The sequence below is a fragment of the Schistocerca gregaria genome, chromosome 2 (genome assembly GCF_023897955.1).
Source record: "Schistocerca gregaria isolate iqSchGreg1 chromosome 2, iqSchGreg1.2, whole genome shotgun sequence".
NCBI lineage: Eukaryota > Metazoa > Arthropoda > Insecta > Orthoptera > Acrididae > Schistocerca > Schistocerca gregaria.
Window position 1 is genome coordinate 129,377,844 of NC_064921.1, and position 17,970 is coordinate 129,395,813.

Sequence of the window (17,970 nt, forward strand, 5' to 3'; positions counted from 1 at the left end):
ACTGTTCAATCTTGGTGGGGCGTGTGCAGTTTGAGTCATATGAGACCTGTGATACTTTTACATACGACTCTGACAGGTGACACGTACGTAAGCATCCTGTTTGATTACCTCCATCCATTCGAGTCCATTGTGCATTCCGACGGACTTGGGCAATTCCAGCAGGACAATGAGACACTCCGCATGTTCAGAATTGCTATACAGCAACTTCAGGAACACTCTTCTGAGTTTAAACACTTCCGCTGGCCAATAAACTCTGGGATACCTTGAGACGCGCTGATCATAAGAGATCTCCACCCCCCCTCGTAGTCTTATGGACCTATTGACATCCCTGCAGGATTAGTGGTGTCAGTTCCCTTCAGCACTGCTTCAGATATTAGTCTAGTCCACTTCTACGTGCTCGCTGGGGCACTACACGATATTAGTCTGGGTAAGAGTTTATTTGACTCTTCATTGTAGTATCAAATTGCTGAACTACATCTGTAGTATACAGCGGTGAGCCGAAACGTTAGGTCCAACTGCTTAACTGTGTGTTGGACTACCATACAGCAGCAGTTCTTCATGACATGTATTTGACAACTGCTTGGTAAGTTTTCCTAGGCATGGGCTTCATATTTCTACGCATATGTCAGATCCCATGAATTAATGGCTGGTGGTTTGCGGGTGTGGATCTGGCATCCGAAAGCTTTCCAGAAAAGTTATCGGGTTCCGTTTAGGAGAGTCTGTTGTCAAAGACATCAGTGCGAGTTCCCTATTATGCCGTTCAAACTACTGTAACTTTGGCCTTGCGATACGGATGGTTATCGTGCTGGAAGATGGCATAGCCGTCAAGCATGAATGTATGCATCAAGTCTGTTTACAACGAGGCTTTAACTAGAACTCAGTAGCCTATCAAAACGTTCTTCCTTTTTTGCGGAAGTAGCTGATGAGTTGTACACCACTCCAGACAAACAGCTAGACTGATTTCCAAAGGATCTGTTTTTTTTTCAGTCAGGGTATCCTAGAGGTATTCAGCCTTGTAAATAAAACGTAGGGAGTCTACAGTTTGCGTTGATAAAAAACAACAGGCAACATACGCTTGATTCTGTGGAATTCGTGACTGTCTCTGGATATTTAGAACCTCTCCCTCCGAAAGCGTTCCAGAAAAGTTATCGGGTTCTGTTTAGGAGAGTCTGTTGTCAAAGACATCAGTGCGAGTTCCCTATTATGCCGTTCAAACTACTGTAACTTTGGCCTTGCGATACGGATGGTTATCGTGCTGGAAGATGGCATAGCCGTCAAGCATGAATGTATGCATCAAGTCTGTTTACAACGAGGCTTTATCTAGAACTCAGTAGCCTATCAAAACGTTCTTCCTTTTTTTTGCGGAAGTAGCTGATGAGTTGTACACTACTCCAGACAAACAGCTAGACTGATTTCCAAAGGATCTGTTTTTTTTTTTTTCAGTCAGGGTATCCTAGAGGTATTCAGCCTTGTAAATAAAACGTAGGGAGTCTACAGTTTGCGTTGATAAAAAACAACAGGCAACATAAGCTTGATTCTGTGGAATTCGTGACTGTCTCTGGATATTTAGAACCTCTCCCTCTTGTCATCTTTTACTTTCCACTATTGTCACACAGATTCGTACCACCTTAGTAAAAGGCATTTTCTGGCGTAACATTTCGAAGAACATCGTTAAGGCTTTCGGTAAAACAGACTATGGCCTTTAATCTACTACTGATCTTACATTTTTATACTACTTACAAATCTAACTCACCTTCGTCATTGCCTTTAAAGAAAACGAAAAAGGAAAGAAAAAGGTTCACTGAATCTCTTCCCGGTAGACTTTTCTTGAAATATGGCTCACTCCTTCATCGCCGAGCAAAGTAAGACTTTATTGTTGTTGTTGTTGTTGTCTTCAGTCCTGAGACTAGTTTGATGCAGCTCTCCATGCTGCTCTATCCTGTACAAGCTTCTTCATCTCCCAGTACTTACTGCAACCTACATCCTTCTGAATCTGCTTAGTGTATTCATCTCTTGGTCACCCTCTACGATTTTTACCCTCCAAGCTGCCCTCCAATCCCAAACTGGTCTCCCTTGATTCCTCAGAACATGTCCTACCAACCAGTCCCTTCTTCCTGTCAAGGTGTGCCACAAACTCCTCTTCTCCCCAATTCTATTCAATATCTCCTCATTAGTTATGTGATCTACCCATCTAATTTCAACATTCTTCTGTAGCACCACATTTCGAAAGCTTCTATTCTCTTCTTGTCCAAACTATTTATCGTCCATGTTTCACTTCCATACATGGCTACACTCCATTCAAATACTCTCAGAAACGACTTCCTGACACTTACATCAATACTCGATGTCAACAAATTGCTCTTCTTCGGAAACGCTTTGCTTGACAGTCTACATTTTATATTCTCTCTATTTCGACCATCATCAGTTATTTTGCTCCCCAAATAGCAGAACTTCTTTACTACTTTAAGTGTCTCATTTCCTAATCTAATTCCCTCAGCATCACCCGACTTAATACGACTACAATCCATTACCCTCGTTTTGCTTTTGTTGTTGTTCATCTTGTATCCTCCTTTCAAGACACTGTCCATTCCGTTCAACTGCTCTTCCAAGTCCTTTGCTGTCTCTTACAGAATTAAAATGTCATCGGCGATCCTCAAAGATGTTATTACGAACCTAAAATGGAATTCACTGCATGGAAATATGAAAGAAACAAATGTTTTGCAAGATGACTTGCCGAAGATTCTTCTTCTTCTGGTGTAAAAAATTCTTTAGACTTCCTAAACTGTTATATATTCTCCCTTAAGCTCCTGTCTGACAAGGGGACCCTCCATACTGTAAATCACGGATTTTGATGAGCTTCAAATATGTTGTAGAGTACCAGGCTATCCAGTTTTTTAGCGACGGGCCTTGGATTTTGAGAAAATCGATTTTGAAGTTCATTGTGTGTTTTGTATACCGTAACATTAGATAGAATCTGAGCAAGTCAGCGTAGCGCAGTGGTATAGCTTCACAGCTACCGCGCTGGAGGTACCGTCTTCTAATGCTGTTGCCATTATGTTTTTTTTTATCCTAACGTTCAAAACCGAGTAGACGAATTAGCTGGGAAACATAGAAATGTGGTCGTGTACTGCACGAAATGCGGGAAGTTCTTGAAAATGGTGTACGAAGAATTTGTGCATTCTGTAATTCTTCCGTACGTTGGACAGAATATTCGTTTGTACATTATCGATACGTGGAGACAGCAAACGGATTCAGCTTTATACGATTTTCACTGACGAAAGGAAAGCGAGCACCTGCACCCTAAATGTGGACCCACCAAAGTGCACTCCTTATTGCCAGCCCTGCGATGTTTATTTTAACATACAGGTGAAAATCTGCACGAAAATTATTCAGAATGCTCCCGCCTTGATGAAAGGCAATAGAGAGATCGCTTCTAGGGGAGGTTCAATAAAACTATATTCGCTAATCCAACATTAATTCAGCACACCTAATTTTGAAAGCATGATTAAATACGCATGCTTCGCATTATCGGATGAAACACAAATCTTTATGAATGCAGAAGAATTATGTTTCTCGGTATCGCTCTTCAAGAAACCGTGCGCTTGAAAGACGGTTGCTTCCGTAAAATGCGTATGGTGCTGTGAAAATTTGTGCTTCGGTTGTTTCTATGATAAATATCACACACAATATTGTTCTGGCACATCAAGCGGTGTTGACGATGAAAAATAAGATATGACAGAAAAAATTAATAACTGAATATATCTTTATAATTTCGCACACCTTACACTGTTCGTTGATATTCCTTGAAATAAAATTGAAAATGCGGTCGATTTTGAAAAAAAAAAAAAACGTACACGAGCAGGATTCGAACATTGTACCTCCAGCGCGGTAACCGTGAAACTTTACCGCTGCGCTATGCTCACTTGCTCGAAAAATACCTATTGTTACGGGTTTAGAAAGCACGCAATGAACTTCGAAATCGATTTTCTCGAAAACCAAGGCCCGTCGCTAAAAAACCGGTTAGCCAGATACTCAGGGTAAGTGTCTCTACTACATATTTAAAGCCCATCAAAACCCGAGATTTACAGTATGGAGGGACCCTTGTGTGCGTATCTTTAATAGTCTTGTAATGAACCTCAGGTTGTCGTTGCGTCATCTGCTTGGTCGTTACAACCTCCACACACATTTGCAATTTTCGTCAGAGTAGGCAGTCCATTTTTTTGCTGCCAAGTAGTTTTCGGTAACTGGCAGCTATGTTCCCCTGATCTCTGAAAAAACCCCACCTATATTCTAAGGCTGCTTTGTTATAATTATTACAGAACTGTTTGATATAATTAGTTTTACAGACAGGGATTTTAAGGACTGCTTGAGTCAACATTATTATCGTATCTGCATATTACAAATGATATTCAGGGCTAATTGGGCCCAAACTACATTAGAAAAGCCATGCCCTGATTCACCGCAATGTTGCAGTTTAAGCTGAGAAATTTTGTGAACAAACTGTTTACATGGATTACTTTTTGACTGCACCGTCGTAAAACAGTTAACAAGTTACATAGTGAGTTTTAAACAAACCTAAAATTCTTCTCGATATGTCCTTCTATTCCATGGACGAATTTCTATTTGGAAACTTGTGGCCTATAGAAAAAAAGTAACTGCTTTTTGTTGTGTAGTAGCATTAGGATGAGAAAACGTAACGTTTTGGTTAATGTTAATGCTAATCATATATTGTAGGCTGACTCCTTCCAAATCATTTCGATAAAAGTATACTTCAAGTGATCTGTGGAACGTATAACTAAGTAATTAATGAAGTAATGGCACTGCTACCTTTGGTTATAAAATAGATGAAGTTTTGAGTTTTATTTTTTAAGAAATCTCGATTCGCTTTTTCTACACCTCTGCCTTCCAAGTATTTAATGTTAGTTGGTGCGCGCCTCTCCTCCCCCTCGCCCTTCTCTTAGCTCAGATAGTGATCTACAGTTGACGTGGTGAGAAAAGGCAGAAATTGAAAATACAGAGCATAAGGATTTTCAATGCAGGCTATAGTAATTATCTTACAAATTTGTCGCCTAGTTGATCCCTCTGTAAACGTGGCAGACTCGATTACAGAACGTATCCTGTGATGCTGACGAAAGTATACCTCGCCTCTTCTGTGTGTTAATACACTGCTGCTGATGATGATTATGATGATGAATGCTTCACGGTTGTACAGTGATCACTGGCCGTTGCTTCTGATTGCAGATGCTTAAAAATAGCGTACTTGGTTCAAATGGCTCTGAGCACTATGGGACTTAGCTTCGGAGGTCATCAGTCCCCTGGAACTTAGAACAACGTAAACCTAACTAACCTAAAGACATAACACACATCCATGCCCGAGGCAGGATTCGAACCTACGATCGTAGCGGTCGCGTGGCTCCAGACTGTAGCGTCTAGAACCGCTCGACCACTCCGGCCGGCCCGAAATTACAGAAACGTAAATTATTTGAATACTAAAACTCTTTTGCCCGCAGCGCCTGTAATGTATTATCCCACTACAAACGGATTAGATGATTTACTCTATCGTCAGGGGGGAAACTGCATTATTATTTCGCCCACACGAGCGTAAAGAGCGGAATGGGCAGTTTGCTTAGCACAGAAAACTGTTTATAAACACTCAGGACACAGACCGTCATTCGCAGGGTGGATACACACTTTTATAAGAAATTTATGCTTGAGCGTGTGGTTCTTGGTTATTAAGTGAGCTTAAACGTATGGCGGTACTATGGACAGTTGTGCTCAAAAGTATCCGCGTGGGATTAGCCGAGCGGTCTAGGGCGCTGCAGTCATGGACTGTGCAGCTGGTGCCGGAGGAGGTTCGAGTCCTCCCTCGGGCATGGGTGTGTGTGTTTGTCGTTATGATAATTTAGGTTAAGAAGTGTGTAAGTTTAGGGACTGATGACCTTAGGAGTTAAGTTCCATAACATTTCACACACATTTGAACATTTTACTGTGCTGACTTCGTTGCTGGAATTTGCTGTGTCCGCATCATCTAATATACAGAGCCGCAAAGTTTACCATGAAAGAGGTTTATTATACTTTATGTCTTTTCAAAATTAGTAGAATCACCGAAGTCTCCATACAAGAGTGAACCCTCACACACAACTCATCCAGATAGCCTTCAGTATATTAACCAAATATATTGAATTTAATTAATAACGAGGGACTTATTCATCTGTAACACGTTGTAACGATCACACAAGGTAAGGCATAATTAAAAACAATTTGCCTTAGTCCAACTGATGTTTCAATTTCAGAGGGCGAACATTTCAATATAATTCTATACAGAAAGACTTAATTGAATAAACGACTAATTTTCTTATTTAGATAATAATAAATTATTTAATCAGCTCTAAAATTTGCCTGAAGATTTACTATGTCTCGCCAAGATAAAAATGGTTAAAATGACTCTACGCACTATGGGATTTAACATCTGAGGTTATCAGTCCCTTAGACTTAAAACTACTTAAACCTAACTAACCTAAGGACATCACACATATCCATGCCTGAGGTGGGATTCGAACCTGCGACCGTAGCAGCAGCGTGGTTCCGGACGGAAGCGCCTAGAACCGCTCGGCCACAGCGGCAGGCCCATAATCATCTTTTATTTTCAGTTTCGCTTTGCATTTCCTTGCATTGAGCCCCTGCACATTCTGTGCAGATAGGTAAATTCGGTAGACCACTTTCGCCCATCGTCGACCTTAACTAGTTTTGAATACGAGACTTCCAGGCAGATTAAAATTGTTTGCCAGATAGAGACTCCCACTTTCTTTCATGGGCAACTGCTCCATCAGCCGAGCTACCCCAGCACCATTCACGAACCTTCCTCACAACTGTGCTTCCGCTAGTATCTCATCTTCCACCTTCTACAGAAGTTCTCCAGCGAAACTTGCAAGATTAACACTTCTGGAAGGAAGGATACTGTGGAGACATGGTTTAGCCGCAGTGAGTCGTGCTTGGGTAGCACAGTTGGTAGAGCGCTTGTCCGCGAAAGACGAAAGTCACGAGTTCGAGGCCGACACACAGTTTTAATCTCCCATGATGTTTCGTATCAGCGCACACTCCCCTGCAGAGTGAATATTCATTCTCGATTTTAACACCTACAGTTTTCCGATACTGCGCCCGTAAGGTGCTGCAGTCACTAGCGTTTCGCTGTTTGGATAAACTTTATTAGCCCATACTTTGAAGAAAATGTCCAAGTGGAAACTTGTCAGAGCTTGAAAGCTCTATAACGGAACATGAAAGCAGCTGTTCCGTTATGTAGCTCCGTTGTATCATTATCTGTGCTGTATTTGCCACCAAAATCAGGTACATGTATTACGAGGTAAGCTATTATTTTTGTTGTTGCGTGACAGGAAATTAAGAGCAGATGGAAAAGTGGGAAGCATGTGCGATTTGTTTTTCAATTATCGCTCCAATCCTAGACAGGCTGAGAACGTCAGAAATCCAAAGCGTACGGTCGAACAAAATATCTGATTGAGCACCATCGCGCCGACCGCCTACGGTCCAACGATATCGTAGTGAAGTACCTGCAAGAGCTCCGTTGCTGAAGATGAGCGAGCTATAGCTGCGTGAGCCGAGTTCACTGTTGCCACATAACCCATGTCCGCAATATTCGTCAGTCGGATAGTACTCATTTGTTCATGAAGCTATTTGTGCGAAATGACCCTGTAGAAGCGACACTGCGACATCAGCGTGGGTATGCACTTGTAGACTGAGGGAAACGTTTCTTCTCGTAGCCGGACATGAGTGATAGAACTCATTTACTCTGCTAGTTATTCCTGCAAATCTTCTCTTCTTTCTTTGCGGTGGTTGGTGGTTGTTGGGATGTTTAAGGGGGACTAAACTGCTAAGGTCATCAGTCCCCCCTTTTTTTGCCTATTATGTTTTGCGTCCCATCAATGCCTGTGGCCTAGGCGAGGTCCTATTTTGCTATCGCTCTGTGCTGTCCTGTGTGATAATTTTTTCTATTACTGGCACAGTTTAGCTCCTTGTATTTCTTCCAAGGCTTTTGGAAGTTTATAAATGCCTCACTAGTTTCTAAGTTAGTCTATGGTTTACGATTACTTGTTTCAGTGTGAAACCTTCATCCATTCATAAACCACCCAGCCTAAATTTCATTTGCTACGTCCCTTACAGCTTTTGTGTTCACTCTACAACAACAGTGTAATAGGAACATACTATGAAGGTCTTCTAAGAAGTCAAATTCTTGTCCAGAAACTTGTTATGAAGCAATAAAGGATAAGCTGCGTAGTAAATTAGGAATAATTATTCTATATTCATCTGTGACTACAGATAGAAAAATTAGGTTTAAAGTGGAGAAAGTCACACTATTCTTTCACAACAAAAAATAAATTTGTTAGGAAATGCAAAGTCAGGTGTTAAGGGCTATTGAAATCGAATAAGGAAAAGGAAGGAAGGAATATTAGAATATAAAGCCCCGTTTCAAAGAGAACATCAGAGGTGGGGAAATTTCAACCATTCTGGCATTCGCATTATGCTCTTTAGGGAAATCACAAAAAGCTTACATCTTTGAACTGTCGGGTCCAATGTGCCCCACTGCATTTCCTCTGTCGGTCCAGTTGCCGGTTATGCTCTAGTTGCAATCATACACCCAATTTGGGCTCAAGTACGTGTAATTCTAAAGTATGTTCATTGTTTCGACGGAGGACAGCACGCTCATGTTTTAATACGTATAGGTTCAGGTGACAAGCATATTGCCAAATGGAGAAACAAGAAACATGCAGTCAATAGAAGTGGCATAAGGCCCTCCGCTGGTTCGAAGCAAAATTATAAGAGCAATCCTAGCAGAAAATTAGACTTCACACAAAGGCGTCGGTGCGGCAACAATATGGCGTTATGCACGATGGAATTGCTAGCAGTAATTATAATATCGAAAAATTAAAGTCACGAGCTTAGTTTTGAACGTAATGCCGTTCACTACTCAATCGCATTCAAAAAGCCCGCCAGACAGAGGAAGCAGTGGAGATGTTGTGACTCTATCAGACAAATCTATGTGACTTCTTTGAGAGTCACCTAAGATAATGTCTGGTTGTACCACTGCTACAAGGAAACACCACCGTTGATTGAGGTGAAGGCCCAACGATCGTCGGGAATGGTGGTGCTGGTTCTTGGGACTGCTGTGGTGTGGTGCTATCAGTTTATGACCATAATGCGCAAACCTTCACAGAAGCAAACTTCAGAAATTATCGGAAGAGATTATGGGAAGCTATCTAAGACGGTGTTTGCTGCACTTCAACGCAACAGCTCGTTATACATCAGACTGTCCCACATTCTACCTATTTGGGTTATCTTCTTGCTTTGGCTCCCAGTAACTTATTCATTACTCTTTCCTCGTATGGAGATACTACTGTATGACAGGAATTTTCATAATGACGACGAACTGCAGACTTAAAGGAAATCCACCCATCGTTTGGAAAAACGTGTCTCATTCGACGTTGGATATGTAGAGAAGGACGCACACTGCCACCAACATTCAAGTCCACATTTTCGTTTTACGAGGCTGTAATTAAAACTGTATGAATACTATTCGTATGTTGAAGCACAGTGCTCCCACTCACATTTACAGTAAAAGTCGCTCCTATGGTCTCGATTCATTGTGGTCCAGGGAGCTTAAGCAAATGCTGTGGTATTTTCATTTATTAAAGTAACTAACAACTGTTCCTACATTCTTATCCATTCGAAACTTCCACTTGACCTCTAACGATCTTGCTGTTAGTAGGACAACAAATCGAATTGCTTCTCACATAGATTCAGACATAACCTGTGAGTGTGTGGGTTTTATTTTGTCAAGTTGCGCAGTGGAGTGATCCAAAAAGTACCCTTTGCTCCTGCAAGAAACAATTTCCACCTCACACTATTACAGAAGTCAGACAGACACTCCTACTGTACCAACAAGAACTGCTTGAAAAACATTCAGCAGCAAATATCTTCTGGAGTCGTCTGCTGTAAAGAAAAGACACAAAAATATTCTATATACTTACATAACTAGTGGAGTACTTAGGTACTGGAGTATTGCTAGTTAGTGTAAGAAAAATATTAAACGAACGAAAAATATTACTTATTGCAAAAAAATTCTGAGAAATCAAGTGAAACTCTTTCTTATAAAGCAATAAATTTCCGGGTTCTTTTCGGAACAGTAGATTGCCTCTTATTGATAGGAATGCTATTATTTTACAAAGCATGGAAAGGTTCTTCTCTCCCTTTTCTTTAAGAACATTATTTAGTCGGAAGAATGGCTGGGAGCCACGCCTAGACTACTTGACTAACATTTATAGGTACAGTCAAGGTAGTCGTAGTCGTGTGAGAAATGTAATGGACAGTACTGTTACGAACGAAAGATGGGGCACGCATACACTGTAGCAAACAATACCGGGAGCTGCGACAACTACTGCTGCATCGCTCGCTGCTTACAAAAAACACAAGTATCTCTTTCTATCTGGATTAACCTTCGCCAATCAAATTCTCCCTATGCCTTGATGAAGTCCAGACTCCTATCTGCCCCTAGTCTAACTATTGGCATGGTACACTGGTCAGATAACCAGTCCACCGCAATGCCACTCAATATTCACTCGCAGGCGTTTAACTAGTACTCTGTCCATGTTCACAGCACACAACAACTGTGGCAGCCAACAAAGTGAACAATGCTTAAATGCCAGCGACTCAATATAGAGTACCGATGTGCTAACAACAGAGGTGCTCTCCGAATGAAGTACTGAGGAGAGCCTTTGTTCCTCGCTCTTTACGTACACGTACAAGTGCACTCGCTCTCGTTATGTGTTCCCACTCCAAGAGCGAGAACAGAATGGCCCCTTTTTCTGGAACAATTGCAAGGGTATATCATTCGTTGTCTTCCCTCATTCCTCAGGCTCTTTGCATCGGAAATATTCCGCCAGTCATTGTTGCTCTTTTAAATGGGAGAATGGCGTTTTTTCAGTCGACCAATGCGGAAATATGTAGCATCTCTGTTAGTTGTAAACTGTCCTCTGGCGTGAGGTCGGCGTCTGGCGTGAGGTCGGTCGCTTAACGGCGCGTTCGGCGCGGACCCGCCCGTTGCCGGCGTGCCGCACTGGGGCGTATCGCTTCCAGTCGGGCGTGCCGCGGCAGTCCTCACAGGGGGAGTGAGGCGTCTCTCATAGCCTCTCCTTCCCAAGTGGCTCTTTCCGCCTTCCCGTGGTGCCAGATGTTAAGCTTGACTTCTGGCTTGCGACAAAAGGAAGAGCTGCGGCCCAACCCTATGCGAAAGCGAAGGGTGCGTGGCGCAGGGGGAGCTGTGTCGAGGGACGAACTTCTGTCCCTTTCTGTTCGCAGGGCACAGACCACCAGGTGCTCTGCATGCCGGTGACTTCGTTTGTCGGCGTGGGATCACGGCGCGAATCGGCAAGGGTGCTCCGCCGCGTCCCTGGGTAACCGGTGCGTGCTCTGCCAAACCCAGGAGGTGGCGACATCGCCTGGGCTAGGTTAGATGGGCCCAGACCGCCGAACGACTGGGGGACCGACCCACCACCTGAGTAGGAGTGGGTCCTCGGCCTTCAGGTGGAAGCTCGGGCAAGTAGGCAGCGAAGGGCGAGGGGTGCATCCGCCTCTCCGGAGTGCGGGGTGCACTTGCCGAGAAGCGTCGAGTGAAATCGACGATGGCGGAGCCACCGAAGGGGACCAGTGCGCTGGCAACGGCGCGCTGAACCCTGCAGTTCGAAGACTGTCCTTGGCCTTGGGGCGAGGCCGGTGGGCGAACTGCAACAGTCCCCCCCCCCCCCCCTCCCCCATGCCAGAGGAGCCGGTCCGGGGTAAGAGACGGGCTCCCAAACTTTTCCACTCGTCTACAAACATGGCTGACCAGGAGACGAGTGACACGTGTGCAATATCGAGGGCGAGTACGGCTACTGTCTCTACCTCACAGGAAGAAATGGGACACGAAGATGAAAATGTGTACGACAGACACTGTCGTATAAGTCAAATTCTGGATTCGAGCATCAAGAATGGGAAAATAAGCCATGCCGCGGTCCTGGCAATAAAGAACGAGCTCGCTGCCCGGGCTATTGCAAATGCCAAGCTTGAGGGGCGGCTTGAAGAGTTGGAAAAAGAAAACACCAGACTGAGACAACAACAACCGGCCAAGACATGGGCTGGAGTGGAGGCGCAAGCCGCAACGAAGGCGCAATCAATCAAAGAGACAATTGCAAAGATGTCCAAGAAACCAGACACGGAGGTCTTTCTAAAGTCCCTGCCTGGACAAACCATCAAGAAAGTGCAGGAGATCTTCACAACCACCATAGATCCAGCAAGAGACAAAATTAAAATCAACAAATTAAAAGCTACAAAAAATGTCGTAGTTGTTGATCTTGCCACAGAAGAAGATAGAGACAAAATATTAAACAATTCCAAATTGAATAAAACCATTAAGTGTGAACCACCAAGAAAAAGAAATCCATTGGTAATACTGTATGATGTACCAGTAGCATTAACAGAAAGTGATATCTAATCAAAATTTCGAGGATATTGAATGGGAAACTTTCAAGAGTGATTTCAAACTGCGTTTTAAAACGGGACCTCGGGAACGTGATGTTGTCCATCACGTAGCCGAGGTCTCTGGCAAGATGTGGCGTAAGCTAACCGCTATGGGGAGAATATACATTGGTTTTCATGCCATTAACGTCAGAGACTACTTAGTAGTCCCCCGCTGCCACAACTGTGGCGACTTGGACCATGTGCACAAACATTGCGAGTGGAAGCCAGCTTGCACCAGGTGTGGGGCAGAGGACCACACAAGAAAGAGCTGTAATAAGAACGCAACCTGCATCCCATGCGCAAAAAGGGGAAGAAAACCCTGCAATACCACGGGTAGGAACTGCTCAATGTACAGGATGCTAGAACAAAGACTAATTTCTAGAATAGATTATGGCTGAGGCTATACCTGAATTCACGAAGCCAAAAAGGAAATCCCTGAGCAAGAGGGACGCTCTGAGGGCAAACTAATTTAAAGATTTCATACAAAAAATCACGCAATCGCGATCTCTGATAATTATGAAAGATGTGTGCATACAAACTGACCCATGTGAAGAAGATGCTCCCTCTCCTCTCTGCCGGGAACCTAGGTCGAACCAAGATCATACTCGACCACAAAGGCATCCTGTGCTTGGGAGTTCACCACCCCACAGCAAAGAAATAGTAACCAAACATGTACAATGTAAGGAAGTGACTAGTACAACCCCATCCTCAGAACCACCTTCCCAGGGAGGAATGGGAATTGATCCCTTACGAATATACCCCAACCTGGAGCATGCACTGCAACTATCCAGATTGGAGGAGCCGGCAATCCTCACCACTGCATTAAGACATGTGGTACGAGTCGGCCACGAGTATGGCAGAGACGTCACCTTTCCAGTAATGGAGGCGGTAGACAGAATCCAGCTTAAGACAATGAATCTCCCCACCGACTTCGGGGCCCTGCGAGATCTAGTCCAAAAGGTATTTGAAAGAAGAAACGAAAAATTTGATATAAATGAATTATACCATCAATCAGTGATAACAAATACGAGAGTAGCCCATGACTGGTCCAAAAACTGGCCAGAATCACATATACATACTTGTTTCCCACGTGAGCCAATTAAACGTGGGTCAGATCAACACTCACAATAGTAAGCTAGTCCTGCAGGAACTCCGGAGGGTGGTGGAAGAGAAGAGTCTAGATGTACTCTGTTTGCAGCAACCGTACTCCCAAGCTGGGCGGATCCCATTCATGGCTGCCAACTGGCAAGTGATACATTCTGATACAGAGCCAAAAGCTGCAGTGGTAGTCATCAATAGATCATATAGAGCCACCGTACTTGCGCAATATTCTGGCGAACACTGCAATGTAGTGGAATTACAAACACCTACAGGAGTGATGTATATCATTAATATGTACTTCCAGTATGGAAGAGAAATAGATGAGTTTTTAGAGATATTCATACAAGTTGCCACGGCATTGCAGGGACGCAGGATGCTCGTAACGGCGGACATAAACGCCAAGTCCCCCCTATGGTTCAGTGGCACACACGACGAACGAGGGCTCAAGGCCGAAGAGGCAATCATGGCACTGCAACTGGTGGTTGCCAATCAGTTAGGGAACCCTCCGACCTATTCCGGCGGGGGGCGAGAGGGCACCAATATTTATGTCACATTAGTGACACCAAACCTCGCAACTAAAGTCGCTAACTGGAAAGTATGGGACAGTGCAACCACCAGCGATCATAACTTAATAACGTTTACAGTTGGAGAAAACGAGTGCCACTGGGACTTGGGGTGGGAGCTGCAGCCTAATTATAACAAGACTAACTGGGGCCGTCTTGCGGAAGAGTGCAGCATTCCGGCATTGCTGGAGGGTGATAAAAACGTGGAGAAGTACGCCGAAGAACTGGCACAAGCAATCACCAGGGCGGTGCGTGCTGCTGTACCAACCAGGAGGAGAGCCGTTGCGGCCACCCCCACACCATGGTCGGTCGAATTAGGACAGATGCGGCAGGCTGTGAGGAGGGCGAGGAGGTACTACCAGCGGAGGGTCGTCTGGGGAGAAAAACGAAGATGGTTGCGGATCTACAGAGAAAGCAAGAAGCAATTTCAGCAGGAGCTTAGGGCAGTAAGGATGAGAAGTTGGGAAAATTACGTTAAAAGCCAATTGGCTACAGACCCTTGGGGCGTCCCGTACAAACTAGTACGGGAAAAAATAAGATCACCTATGGTGCTATCCACGGTCAGGGACGGGGACCGGATGACGGGCACCTGGCAGGAAACTGCGGAGGCCCTCCTTCGGGTCTTGCTACCTGACGATGAGGAGGAAAATGACACAGAAGAGCAGAAAAGAACAAGGAGAGAAGACCTAAGGGACTACGGCAACAACATAGGAACCTACCCCTTCTCTGAAGAAGAGGTTGCTGCCCAAATCAAGGCCCTCAAAAGGGGGAAAGCTCCTGGCCCAGACGGCATTACTGCGGAAGTGGTGCAATTCCTTGCCCCCCAGCTCGTAGCTCCTCTCACAAAGTTGTACAACGAGTGCCTGAGGCTCGGGAAATTCCCAGCAATATGGAAAAAGGCAAATATAATCATTATTAAAAAGGGACCAGAGAAAGATCCCACAGACATCAAATCATATAGACCCATCTGCCTGTTAGACTTACTGGGAAAACTTTTTGAGAGGCTACTGGCTAACAGACTGACAGCACACCGAATGCTGTGCGGGATGAATGACAGACAATTCTGCTTCCGGTCTGGGCGTTCCGCTTCTGACGCAATCGCCCTGGCCGCCGAGGTCTGTGACTCCACCCCGCACAAGTATGTAGTCGGCATCATGGTGGACATCAGTGGCGCCTTCGACAAGCTGTGGTGGCCCTCACTCTTTTCCTGCTTGCGGGAGAAGAACTGCCCAGGGCTACTATAAGGCTGTCTGAGGAGCTATTGTGTAGACAGGGAGGTCTGGCTATCGGCCCCTAGCGGCAAAGTCAGGAAGACTGTGACCAAAGGATGCCCTAAGGCTCTGTCCTAGGACCTCTCTTTTGGGACATCAACATGGAGCCATTACTGGAAGACCTGAAGAACAATGACGATGTGCTAGAGGTCATAGCTTACGCAAACGACCTCCTCCTGCTGGTCGGCGGCCGAAGCCGCGAGGAATTAGAGCCCAGGGTAGAAAGTGCCATAAACGTAATTACTTCATGGTGCCACAAAACTAAAATGACGATTGCGCCTAGTAAGTCTACATACTTACTTCTTAAGGGCCAATTGGTCAGAAATTCAACTGTGAGAATCAATGGCACACCAGTTCTTCGGCGCCGCGAGGCCCGTTATCTGGGTGTCATCATCGATGAGAGGTGGAACTTTGCACCACATATTAATACCGTACCCCAAAAATCCCTGGTATTACTGAATAACCTCATTGGAATTGGTCATAAACGATTTCACCTCCCAGCAAACTTAATCAAATTATACCACAATAGCATGCTGACCTCAATAGTAGGATACGGGTCAGGTGTCTTGGCACACAGACTCACGAGGGTCATGCCTGACATGGCTGTAAGAAGAGTGCAGCGGAACATGCTTCTACCTTCAGCAGGGGCCTACAGGACTACACCAGCAGGAGCGCTTCTTGTGATAATGGGGATATGTCCATTGGACATCAAAATTCGTGAGCAGGCCGCCTGGTACTGGGTATAGAGGGAAAACCGGGATAAAATCAGGGAAATACTTGGGGTCTACGTGGGGGATAAGAATGCCATTAAAAAGAGAGTGATGGAACTGTGGCAAGAACAGTGGAGTAGTGAGGATACGGGACGCAGAACTTATGAGCTGCTTCTGGATGTAGAAGAACGAACAAAATTCACATTTTTCACGCCAACGAGAGGTATGCTGCACTTTGTTACTGGACATGGACCATACCCAACATATCTATGTCGGTTTGGGAAGCAGGCTACACCCGCGTGTGACTGTGGTGCTATGCAAGGCACCCCAGAACATGTGGTGTACGAGTGCCGCCTCTTCGATGATGTAGCCCATGATCTCAGACAGCAATTACCAAATAATGATACGTACAACCTAATAAGGCATAAAAACACGTTTAATATATTGAACGAACTGACAAACGAAGTATCAAAGAAAGTCCTTAAGAACTTTCTAAGGGACAATCACTAAAGGTAATAAACTAATACCGATTACGACTTAGTGCACCCCTCCTGTACCGCCTGGTAAGGACACGGCCAGTCGTCTTACGACTGGAATCCGCCTTGCCCTGGACAAGGAGGGAGGGGGGTACAAATACACCGGACTGAACCACACCCGATCATGACCAATGTAAATATTAGAATAGAAGTAGAAGATAGGACAACATCTTAGAATAGACTGCAGCGAAAACAACTGAGGGCCAGCCCAGTGCCAGGGGCATGCCCACTGGGATTAGCTCGGTGGACTCGGCCAACATACTAGATTATAGTAGCACTGGCACACCTGTAACGCTGCAGGTAGATTTAAGTCTTGGATTAAGTAGTTTTTAGAACCCCATAGCGGTCAAGTATAGTATTAATAACAGCAAAATCACCTGTAGCGTAGTGTAATGTAGTGTAGCGTAGTGTAGTCAGTGTAAAATAGCTGCAATACCTGTATCACTATTAGGACCCACAAATGTAGTTAGGTAGTGGGTTATCATGTATAATAATAATAATAAATGAATAAAGATTTTTTTTAAAAAAAGAATCTGTCCTCCTGTGAGAACGCCGTAACTAAGCAGTCGGTCTGTCAAAAAATGCGTCTTCTGGGCACTCCCACACGATGTAGCGGAATTTGCTTTTAAGTGGAACTTAAGGGTCGTTATCTCTTCGCTCTGGCAATAGCTGTCCTCTCTCTCTGGGTGGTCGCTTCAGCCGAGGTAGGTGTGTGCTGACTCACCACTCTGAAGGAACAGGCCACGCAGTGGGCTGGTTGCCTCTTTAGAACGAAAATTCCTGTGGCCGTCATGTTGTGTACGCAGCTTTGACTTTTTCAATCTCAGTGCACACTTGCCATTTACTTATTAGATTTGCATATAGATTACATGAATTCATAAAAAACTGACTCTACCTTATCGCGTTTGGGTTCGAATGAAGTGTTTTGATGTGCAGAATACGATTGTGAGGACGGAATATGTAAGAAATGAAGGTCAGGAGACCACGCCACCTTACAAACCTTCTGCAATTTTAATCACTCGCTCTTGGTTCGCTTTGGGATAGTTGTTCTGGCCAGAATCTAACTTATTAGAAACCTCAGGTTAGATCAGCAGTGTGATCAGTTGGTATGGATTTGCTTCAGGGGTAGTTGTTCCATCCACTATCTGACCTACCACAGACCTCAGAGTGGGTCGCCTATGGCAATCTCCTTATCAGTCAGTCTTGATCTGCTGCAGGAATAGTT